General features: G+C 39.8%; 1 protein-coding gene across 1 annotated transcript in view; it reads right to left on the bottom strand.

The window, feature by feature from the left end:
• The window catches only part of PPP4R2 (protein phosphatase 4 regulatory subunit 2), a 411,406-nt gene that overhangs the window by 56,864 nt on the left and 341,962 nt on the right, over positions 1 to 12,580 (bottom strand). The window lies entirely within an intron of this gene.

The raw sequence follows: 12,580 nt of genomic DNA, 5'->3' as shown, positions 1-12,580 counted from the left end.
GTGGTAAAAATATTAGTATTTATAATAAAAATAATAACAGTAAATTTTAATTCCTCGAATAGCAGGTAAATAGTGTTTCATCAAACAATTCAAAAAATACAGGGCAAGTAAAAGTCTCGTAGGACCCTCTGCCCCACCCAATACCTACCACAACTATAGGAAGCATGATGAGTTTGCTGTAAGTCTTTCCAGATATGTATTAGGTGCTTACATGTGTCTCACCTATATTATGACACCAGCCTCCACCAGCCCTCCTGCCTTCTGGCCTTGCTTTCAACACAACAGCCAGGATCGTTTTAATAAGATCAGATCATGTCCCACCACTCTGCAAGTAGCCCTTCAGTTACTCCTCATTTCCCTTAGAGTAAAAACCACAGTTCCTCCAGCGGGCCACTCTGCCACTCCTGACCCCTCCGACCTCATCTCCTACCACTGCTTTCAAGCCCTTCTTCAAGCTGCTCCAACCTTGCTGGTCTCCACGAGGCACCCTCAGCCTGTGGGAACACTTCCCACTTAGGATGATGACCTTGCCCTTGCTTGGATCTGGCTGTTTTGTGGCTTGTCACCAGGTATGTCTCATTTGCAATTGCCTTATTGCATGTGGATTTTATAGTGTTACCACACGCAAGGGGGTAGAGTAAGTAGGGCCTGAATATTTCCTGAGTGTGTACTTTATACTAGGCACTGATCTGTGGAGACAGTGGTGAACAAGGCAGACAGGATCCTTGTTGTCACGGATCTTACATTCTAGTAGGACAGAGAAATGTAAAGGAAATAGACAATTACATAAAAGCCCAGGTATTGTAGACTGTAGTAAGCACTGTGAAGGAAATAAACAGGATAATATGATATGAGGGCCATGTGGGCAAGCCAGTCTGGATGAATGATCGAGGAAGTTGTCTCTGGAGAGGTGACATTGGGGTTGAGACCTAAGCCATGTTGGGGAAGAGCTGGGGAAACAAGGGACAAAGTCTTTGAGAAAGGAAAGGACATGGTGTGCTCTAGGAACCTGGAAGACGGCTGGAGCACCATGGGTGACTGGAGAACAGAGCAAGGGCAGCGAGGGGTAAGCCAGACACTGTGGGTCCTCCTAAGACATCCTCAGCAGTTTGGTTGTCATCTTAAGGTGATAGATAGTGGATGGGGCACCTGGGTGGCTCAGGTGGTTCAGCGTCCGACTCATGATTTCAGCTCAGGTCATGATCTCACAGTTGGTGGCTTAGGGCCCTGTGTGGGACTCTGTGCTGACAACATGGAGCCTGCTTGGGATTCTCTCTCTCTATTTCTCCCTCTCTGCCCCTCCTCCACTTAAGCTCACTCTCTCTCTCTTTCTCTCTGAAAATAAACTTAAAAAAAAAAAGGTGATAGCGGAAAGTTTCAAGCAAGGAATGGCATGATTCAATTTATGTTTGTCAAAATCACCATGGTGTCTTGTCCAGTCTTCTCTTCCAGGAGCCCAGAGCAGCACATTCTTTTAGTGATGTCCTAGTTCCTGTCATTTCCTCTGGCATCCTAAAATCTCCAATGGATGACATTCCACCTAGACCTGTTATTCTCAAAATTTAGAGTACATTAGAATCACTAGGAGAGCTTGATAAAAATGGGTATTCTGGGTCCTTACACCAGAGAATGTGATTTAGCAGGCCTGGAGCAGGGGAGCCAGGAATCCCCATTTTAGCAAACTCCTACATCAGTGGTGCTCAAATTTCAGGCTGATCAGAACTACCTGGAGAGCTTATTAAAATACAGCTGTCTGGGTCCCATGAATGGCTCAGTTGAACATTCCACTCTTGATTTTGGCTCAGGTCACGATCCCAGGGTCGTGGGATCAGTCCTCGTGCCAGACTCTGTGCTGAGCATGGAGCCTGCTTAAGATTCTTTCCCCCCCCTCCCTCCCTTCCCCTCCTCCCTACTCACATGTGTAGGCGTTCTCTCTCTTTCTCTCTCTCTCGAAACAAACATAAAACAAAAAATCGCAGATGTCTGGGCCTCACCCCCAAAATTTCTGATGCAGATCTGGAGTGAGGCCCAAGATCTATATTTCTAACAACTTCCCAGGTAATACCAATGCTACCGATATTATTGGTTCAGAAAAAACATTTTCAGAACTACTGCCCAAGTTGAGTCTAACAAAAGTGATCTCTGGGACCACACTTTGAGAAACACAAGCCCAGGGACTAAAGCTAATCTTACCAGTGTGTCATAAAGATCCTTTGTAGTATCTCCCCAGACTATCTTTTTGGTCTCATCTTGTTACACCCATTCTCTGCCCTGGGACACCTGCTGGCATTCTTTCCTTCTGACACAGAATTCCAACAATTCCTGGCATTTGCTGTTACTGTGCCCACTTCTAGGCCTTTGCACATGCTACCCTTTCTCTTTGCCATGCCCTTCACCTAATCATTCCCTTAAGACTCTGCTCAAATGTTGTCCCTTCTTTGTTGAGTGTCCCCCAACGCTGTGCTAGATATTTATTGCTTCTTTCATTGGCTTGCCTAACACTTTGTATACATCTCTAACATAGAGACTCCAAAACATTTTTGACCAAGAATGGAAGTAAAAAATTCATTTTATATTGAAACCGAATATGCATATAAGAAATATATGAAAGATATAAGAAATTAAAATGTGATTTTGTAAAACAATATTAATATGCACTGATATTCTATTTCATTTTTTTAAATACTAGCTAGCTATGACTTTTTATTTTTATTATTTTTTAAATGGTTCTTTATTTTTGAGAGAGGGAGAGAGAGAGAGAGACAGGTAGTGGGGACAGAGAGAGAGCAAGGGGGACAGAGGATCCAAAGCAGGCTCTGCACTGACAGCAGTGAGTCTGATGGGGCCCAAAGTCACTAATGATGAGATCTTGACCTGGGCTGAAGTTGGACGCTCAACCGACTGAGCCAGCCAGGTGCCCCTATTTTTATTTAAATTTTTTTTTTAACTTTCTTTATTTATTTTTGAGGGGGAGGGCCAGAGAGAGAGACACACACAGAATCCCAAGCGGGCTCCGCACTCTCAGTGCAGAGCTTGATGTGGGGCTCGAACTCATGAACTGTGAGATCATTACATAAGCTGAAATCCAGAGAAGGACGCTTAACTGACTGAGCCACCCAGGCGCCCCTATTTTTATTTTTTAAACGTTTACTTATTTATTTTAACAGACAGAGAAAGCATGCATGAGCAGTGGAGAGGGTCAGAGAGAGAGGGAGAGAGAATCTTAAGCAGGCTTCATGCTCAGCTTGGAGTTTGATGCGGGGCTTGATCCCACAACTGTAAGATCATGACCTGAGTGGAAATCAAGAGTTGGACACTTAACGATTGAGTTACCCAGGTGCCCCAAGCTGTGACTTTTTAAAAAAAAATTTTTTTTTTTTTTACATTTATTTATTTTTGAGAGACAGAGAGAGACAAAGCACAAGTGGGGCAGGGGCAGAGATAGAAGGAGACACAGAATCCAAAGCAGGCTCCAGGCTCTGAGCTGTCAGCACAGAGCCCAACAAGGGGCTGGAACTCACAAACCGTGAGATCATGACCCGAGCCGAAGTCAGATGCCCAAACAACTGAGTCACCCAGGTGCCCCCCAATTTATGACTTTTTAAATTGACCTTGAAATGAACACACAGCTCCAGTACACTTTTCTCCTATCACATTGTAATTTTATATTTATTTCCTCAATTAAAATGTATTCTATTTGAAATTTGGGATTGTATCTTATTTATCATGGATCTCCAAAGCATACTAGTGAATTTAGCACTTAATAGACACTCAATAAATAGTAATTGAATGAATGAATGAATACAGGGCCTATTGCCTTTGATTCTCCTTATTCAATGTTGATCTAATCATAAATGTCTAGCTAAACACAAGTCAGTAGGATCGATTGCTGAATCAACTGAATACCATACGGAAATCAATGAACGTCAACCCTTATCTCTTGCCATATACATAAAAATTAACTAAAAATGGATCATGTATCCTCACATGGCTGAGAGAGAAATGTCTCTTATGTTTCTTTTTGTAAGAGCATTAAACTACCCTCATGACTTAATTACCTTTCAAAGGACACACCTTCTAATACCATCACATGGGGGTTAGGATTCTAACAGAAGAATTTTGGAGGGACACATTCAGTCCCTGCAGTATAAAACATAAAATTATACAATATTTGAATACAAAACCAGGAGATTATTTTTGTAACCTGGGATAGGCAATCACTTCTTAAAACACAAAGCATAAAACAGAAAAAATTGACAAACTGGACTTTACCAATATAAAAACTTTTGCTCTTAGAAAATGCATTAATGGGGCGCCTGGGTGGCTCAGTCGGTTAAGCGGCCAACTTCAGCTTAGGTCATGATCTCGCGGTCTGTGAGTTCGAGCCCCGCGTCGGGCTCTATGCTGACAGCTCAGAGCCTGGAGCCTGTTTTGGATTCTGTGTCTCCTTCTCTCTGACCCTCCCCCATTCATGCTCTGTCTCTCTCTGTCTCAAAAATAAATAAACGTTAAAAAAAATAAAAAAAAAAAAGAAAATGCATTAATGGAGCACCATTTAGAAAATGAAAAGGCAAACCATAGATTAAGAAAAAATATTTGCAGCACATATATCAAAGAATTTATATCCAGACTATGTAAAGACTCCCAAAATTCAATACGATATTAACAACCCGATTTTTTTAAAAAATGGAAAAGATATTTTAAATATTTTGTCTATAAAGATATATGAATGTCAGATGAACACATGAGAGGATGCTCAATATCATTAGTCACTAGGAAAACGCAACTTAAGACCACAATAGGAGGGATGCCTGGGTGGTTTAGTCGGTTCGTGTTCAACTTTTGATTTTGGCTCAGGTCATGATCTCATGGTTCAAGAGTTCAAGCCCATGTCAGGCCCCACACTGAATTTGGAGCCTGCATTGGATTCTTTCTCCCTCTGCCTGCCCCTCCACACCTTTCAAAATAAATAAATAAACAAACATTAAAAACAACACAATAAGGCATAACTTCATACTCATTTAAATTGGCTAAAATTAAAAAGATTGTCCACACAATCTTGGCAAAAACGTGGGGCAGCTGGAAGTACTAGCGGGAATGTAAATGGTGCAACCACTTTGGGAGACAGTTTAGCAGTTCCTTGAAAAATTACACATACACTTACTATACTACTGTACTACTCACCTATTTCATTTTTTTAAATTTTTTGTTATGTTTTATTTTATATTTGAGAGAGAGAGAGAGAGAGAGAGAGAGCAAGCAAGGGAGGGGCAGAAAGAATCCGAAGCAGGCTCCTGGCTCTGAGCTGTCAGCACAGAGTCCAACACAGGGCTCAAACCCATGAGCTGTGAGATGATGACCTGAGCTGAAGTAGGACCCTTAACAGACTGAGCCACCCAGGTGCCCCTCACCTACTTCACTTCTAGTTTTTGACCGAGAGGAAAAAAAATGTCCAAAAACTTGTTCATGAATGTCCATAACAGCTTTATTTGTAAATCCCCAAACTGGAGACAAGCAAATCTGTCAACAGGAGAATGAACAAACATATTATGGTTAATCCATAGAAAGAAATATTACTCAATAGTAAAAAGGAATGAACTATTGATACATGCAACAATGTGGGCTAATCTCAATTATGCTGAGTGAAAGAAGTCAAGCAAAGAGCACATATTGTGTGACTTCATTTATATATAATCCTAGAACCTGCAAACTCATGTATAGTAACAGGAAGTAGATCAACAGTTAGCCAGGGACACAGATGGGAAATGAGATAGATTGAAAGGGGTATGAAGAGACTATTAGATTAGAGACTATTAGAGGTGATGAAATATTTGTTACCTTGTGAAGATAGTTTCAAGTGAGCATAGATAAGGTACAACCAATCTAACTATACCTTTTAAATATGAGTAGTTTATGGTATTTCAGTTATTACCCATGACAAAGTTATACAAAACTATTAATGACTAGCTAAATATAACTCATAAACCTAACAAACAAAAGAAAAACCCAAGTCCAAAATATAATGTATTTTAAATGCATACCTTAAAAAGGAAATAAAGGATAATGGAACTCAAAGCATTTGGGAATCTTTGAAGATCAATAAAAACATCCAACTAAGCTTATTTATAATATAATGGAAGTAATAACCATGCTACAGCTCAGAGTATAAATGTTATACAGCTTGAATATGTACAATAATAATAGCTAATAAAATCCTGTGATGGGAGAAAACTCAATAGGAGGATGTATAAGAATTCTAATTTCCAAATATTTTGTGTGGGGGCTTAATTAAAATCTTCCCAAATGCAAGCAGAGATGAAGAAGAAGGCAAAAGGGAAGAAGAAGAAAAAGAAGAGACAGAAGGAGGAGAAAAAAAGGAAGAGGAGGAACAGGGAAAAGGGGAGAGAAAGTGGGAGGGGGAGACACACTGGGGGAAGGAGAAGAATTAAATTCATAATAAGTAAAATAAGATCATAAGTATTAATTTTGATTTTTTATTGGCATGAAAAATTTATCAGTTGCAGATGATGAAACAAAGATTTGAGTACAAGTGGTTTATTTGGGGCCAAATCCAAGGAAACACCAGTAGAAGAGGAGAAAGTGAGACAGGGAAGGGAAGGAAGTGAACATGTTAGCAAACATGACAAAAAATTATATTAAAGATAAATAAATAAATGCAATCTGAATTTCATTATATATTAAAAAATAATATATTATCAAGGAAATTACTGTGTGGGGAGTTTGAGCACTCTTTCTGTGAAGAATTCTGTGTGAGTAGTTTGAGTTCTCTCTCAAGAGTGGAGAATTCTGGGACAGAAAACCAAGTGTCACTCAACCTGAGAGGAGAGAGAGCTGGGGTATGTATCCACCAAGCCCTGTCAATCAATGGTTGAGGGCTACTCTCAGATGTGTTAATTTTCCAACACTTCCAGCCTGTCCATAGATGAGCAGGAGCAGGCTGCAGTGGAAATAGAACCTTCAGACAGAGTTCCAGGGGCTGGAAATTAGATTTCAAGCTGACATGCATGGAAATAATGTGTGTTAAGGAAACAAGGGAGGGCATTCTGTACTGGTCATCCATTACATGCCAGATACTGTAACAACTAAACAGACCGACAGCAACCTTAAGAAGTTTAAATTTCCTCTCACTTGAACACAGCTTCTTAGTTTGATGTTAGCTCTCTCCTACACAACCATGCACATGCAGACAATAGCAGAATATCAGGGGAACACTTATAAACAACTATCAAGATTTAAACGTGCCAAAGCTGGTACCAGCTCTTTTATTTTTCCTTTAACTCTGTCTGCTTGCAATCATATCTAATAACAATAATTTAGATGCAGGAGAACTCAATTTCCTAATATGATATTTAGACTTGCTCTGTCACTAGACCCAAAGCACAGAGTAGCAATCCTTAAAAAAATTTTTTTTTAAATTTATTATTATTTTAAATATAATTTATTGTCAAATTGGCTAACATACAGCGTGTAAAGTGTGCTCTTGGTATTTGGGGTAGATTCCCGTGGTTCATCACTTACAATACAACACCCAGTGTTCATCCCAACAAGTGCCCTCCTCAATGCCCATCACCCATTTTCCCCTCTCCCCCCATGCCATCATCCACCTTCCATTTGTTCTTTGTATTTAAGAGTCTCTTATGGTTTGCCTCCCTCCCTCTCTGTTTGTAACTATTTTTTCCTTTCCCTTCCCCCATGGTCTTCTGTTAAGTTTCTCAAGATCCACATATGAGCAAAAATATATGGTATCTGTCCTCTGGCTGACTTATTTCACTCAGAATAATACCTTCCAGTTCTATCCGCATTCCTGCAATTGGCATGATTTCATTCTTTCCCATTGCCAAGTAGTTTTCCATCATATACATAAACCACATCTTCTTTATCCATTCGTCAGTTGATGGGCATTTAGGCTCTTTCCATAATTTGGTTATTGTTGAAACTGCTGCTACAAACAATTGGGGTACATGTGTCCCTATGAATCAAGAAGTGCTATTATTCTGATAAGATTTAAATGCTCAATAAACAGGCAAAGTCATTCCCAAGAGTCTCTTTATAGTTCTAGCCTGAGAAGACACATCTATGCTCATGATTTTGACTCTCACCTCTCAGAGTCTATGGGACTGTGGACTGGGGGGATGGTAATAAATTACTCTTGTCCAATAGTTTATGAGAATGCACCCCCCACTGCATCATCCATTCATATTAGTTGGTGAGTCATTTCTGGTATGAGAGCCTTATTTGGTCAATGGTAGTTCTCAATGAAGGGAAAAAGATATATTAATTTTAAAACATACACTAGGAGAACACTTTTCTTGATGTCTTGACCCAGGTTGACAACACAATTTTTCAGCTGGACACGGAGACAATGTATTTTTCCAAAGATGGACTGATTCTATTGAAATGACATGAAAGTTTTATGGCTGGAATCCTAGAAGGATGTGCGGTTTTCAATAAAATATTAATGAAAAAAAGCATTGTTAAAATGATACATTTCCCTTGGCATCACTTAAGCCTTGAATTCAGAGCTATTTCTGGACTTTTCACTCACATGAGGCAATACATTCTCTCTCTCTCTGTCTCCCTCTCTCTGTGTCTTTTCCTGTGTATTAATTTGAATTGTATTTGCTGTCACTTGCAATTGAAAGAGTTTTAACTAATTCAGAAATTGGACCATGCGTAGTGTGGTTTCCAGGCAGCCAAAATCCTACAAATGTCCACAAGAGAGCCACAAAAAACAGATAATGGAAACACAGAGCATTTAAGTAGAAAGGAATTTAAACATTATCTAACCCAACCATGTCACTTTTAGGACAAGTTAGTAAATCTCCAAGAAATTCAATGAATCAATATACTTTCAATGAATGAGACTTTAGAGGATAGGGTATTATAACCTAGAACCCTGAACATTTACAGGAAAAAAAATCGTTTTTGAGAACAACACTCAAAAGTCAATACAGAGTGTCATGAAGTTTTGTGGATAGGAATTGGTCCCAATTCATGATGCAGCACAATCACCTCATTTATTCTCAATAAATATATTTTGAGCACCAGAAATGTATTAGTCATTGAGTTAGGTGATGGGCATAGAACAGGGAACAAGATCAGCAAGGAATATACATACCTTCAAGGAACATTGTGTCTAGTGGGGAAGGCAGTCAATAAACTAAAAGTTCTACGCAAATAAGTATTGTTGCTATTATAATATACACTGCAAAGGAAAAGGTTGACATGAATGAATGTAAGAGGAGGATCTGCCCCTATGGTGGTGTGGTGGGGGGAAGGGGGGAGGGTTGGGGAATCCAAGAAGGTTTCTGAGAAAATGGTATTTAAGTCAAGACCTGAAGGATACTAGAAATTTGCCAGGTGAATTTGCAGGTTGGAGGATTCCAGGCACATGCAGAGCCTCTTGATGGGTAAGAGTTTGGCTTCTTAAACAAAGAGAAAACAAGCCAGCATAAGTGATGATTAGTAGAGTGGAGAAGAATAACTCAAACAAGGCCAGGAAGATAGGCAGAAGGTAAGATCACACAGGGACTTCTGGGCAGTTTGGAAAGAAGTTTGGACATTATCATAGGAGCAAAGGAACCACTCTTCACACACGGTGGGGTGGGTTGTGGTTTGGAGGGGGCCAGAACGAATGCAGAGATAAGACAGGCATGAGAAAAACAATCCAGGCCAGAGATCAAAAGACCGCAGACAGTACTAGTTTCAATGGAGGCAAAAGTGAGGATAAATACAGGAAGTGGACTCTTAATATTCTGGAGGTATTCTCTGGCTTTCCTGTACTGGTTGAAGTTGTGTGTGGTCACTTACAATTCGAAGGGTTTTTGCTACCGCAGAAACTGGTATCAGGGGCGGGGTGTTTTAGTGGGGAAATGATGATTCAACGAGGAGGGTGGTGTGCAAGGAGGGAGAGAAAGCAGATGAGAGTAAAGAATAACAGCCAGGTTTCTGGAATGAGGCAGCGAGGGGATGGATGCTGGTGACGTTTACCAGCTTATAAAACAAAGGAGGAGAAGGAAGGGGAATACCATAGGATCATGATGGCATACCAGAGAGCTACTTTTGAACTGTGTTCCAGCTTAAGGACTTGATAAGAAAGCCAACTAAAATAGGATTGCTTTGGGAAGGGTAAAAACTACTGAAGCCAGAGAGTCTCCAACATTTCCACCTATGTTCCTGTAAAGCAGAACTTCAGCATGTCGATGTTCCGGTAAGTAAAATCTCTGACATCATGGCAGACGATTCAGCTGGCATCCCTTCAATCTGATATCCTTTAAAAATCCATTAGCCAGGGGTACCTGGGTGGCTCAGTTGGTTAAGCCTCCAACACTTGATTTTGGCTCAGGCCATGACCTCACGTTTTTCGAGTTCGAACCCTGCATCAGGCTCTATGCTGGCAGTGCACAGCCTGCTTGGGATTCTCTCTTTCTCCCCCTCTCTTTGCCCCTCCTCTGCTCGCTCATGCTTGTGCACACAGGCTCTCTCCCAAAATAAATAAATAGACTTTAAAAAAAAATTTTTTTTAATCTATTAGCCATTTACTTAGTGGAGGTAGAGTTCCACAAACAAGGAATTTTAAAAATTTTGAGATTTTGTGTTTCTGTGTTTATTTCTCACCACAATCCAGAAGGAGAGTCATCCTCAGCCCTGTCCTAGTAGGTGGGAAGTATGAAGTGGAAAGAGGGTCAGGCTGAGAATGGTGGGGCTAGGATTTAAACTCAATGTAAACTGCATGTAGTTCCTGAAGCTTATATGTCACATCATGATTGGTTGTGGGTTCCCACTTGTTCCAGAAAAACATATTCAAGTATCTTAGCTTTTTAAATGTTTTAAAATATAAGGAGGGAACTCAGTAGATGCATGGAGTACTTTGTGCTGATTTTAAAAAAGAGATTAGGGATTGGGGGGAAAACCTTTATAAAGACTCAAAAACTCATGGTACAGTTCAGTTATTTTTGATATGTTACTAGCTTTACAAGTAAGTTTCAACTTTGCTAAATAAAATGTGGGAATGGGGACAACTGATTTTTACATCCTCCAAATTCTGCTCATTGTATCTCAAACACAAAACACCATTAAAACCAAACAGCATATAATTTATAGTATGGCATTTGAAAAATACTTTTTTTAAATTTTATGGGGCTCAAACTCACGACCTTGAGACCAGGAGTCACATGCTCTGTGGACCAATCCAGCAGGCACCCCTATAATACGGCATTTTTTTAAAATGAAGCAAAGTTTTAATGATTTTTAAAAATAGGCTAAGCTGTTTACCAAACCAAATATTACTTTACCAATCTTTAAAAGGAAGGAATTAAATATTACTATTTAATATAAAATTTTAAGCTTGAAATCTTAAAAAAAATTTTTTTTAAATGTTTATTTTTGACAGAGAGAGAGACAGAGCACAAGCAGGGGAGGGGCAGAGAGAGAAGGAGACACAGAATCTGAAACAGGCTCCAGGCTCCGAGGTGTCAGCACAGAGCGCAAGGCAGGGCTCGAACCCACAAACTGTGAGATCATGACCTGAGCCAACGTTGGACGCTTAACCGACTGAGCCACCCAGCCGCCCCGTAAACTTGAAATCTTATAAAAGAAAAGAAACACACTTCCAAAATAACACCAAAAAAGACATGTCTTTTTTAAAGCTTTTAATTTAAAAAAACAAAAACAAAAACAACAAGAAATCGATAAAACAGGAGATGGCATTCAAAAGGACAAGTAATTAAATCATAATATTTCTGTTTCTTTTAATTTGATGTAACAATTAATTTTCTTTGGAGTGTTGGTTTTTTAATGTGCATTTCTTCCCAAAGAAAAATCACCAAGAAATAAGTTTTCCAACATAAAAAATCTACTCAGGGTTTCCTTGGGAGCTATAAACAACGGGCGCACTTTTCAGGGACAACACAAACGTGAAACTAATGACGCAGAAACCGCACCAGATTCTTACACACTCGGGCATACGGTGACACAAACACCAGTGCTTTTTCTTGAGGACTCACGAGACTATTTCCAGTTTTGACCTGGGAAGAACAAAAACTAGGATAACTTTCTCTGTTTGGCAGAGAAATCTCATCGGCTTCAAATACCAGCTCTGTCACTGTGAAATGAGTTGACCTAAGGTGTCACTCTCTATAATTCAATTCACAGAGCACAATGGATTCACAGAGCTCTTTCTGTAAAAGGCATGTGCGGTGCATGCGTGTATATGTCTATGTATGTGTTGCATGGTTTTTAAATTTTTTTGAAAATTTCTTATCATAAAGATTCCATCTAAGGATTAGAACTTCCTTCTGCCTGCACAGGGTTCCCCAAGTTCTGTCACTCTGCCACTAACACCAAGCCTCTTGGTAATGCTTAGAAGCCTGCATCAAAGACAGGAAGGGAAAAGCAGAAGTGAAAGGGAGATGAAAACATAGGACCCAAGAAACAGAAAAACCTAAGAAAGCTTGCTTACCATAATACTAATTGATGATATAATAATTTGTACCCCCATGACATCCAACATAATTCTGAACTCAGTGTGTTTCTAAATTCAGTCATAAAATCCTGTTCA

This window comes from Panthera uncia, chromosome A2, assembly GCF_023721935.1.
Source record: "Panthera uncia isolate 11264 chromosome A2, Puncia_PCG_1.0, whole genome shotgun sequence".
NCBI classification, from domain to species: domain Eukaryota; kingdom Metazoa; phylum Chordata; class Mammalia; order Carnivora; family Felidae; genus Panthera; species Panthera uncia.
The sequence above is the reverse complement of the archived record's forward strand: the minus strand, read 5'-3'. Positions and strand labels throughout refer to the sequence as shown.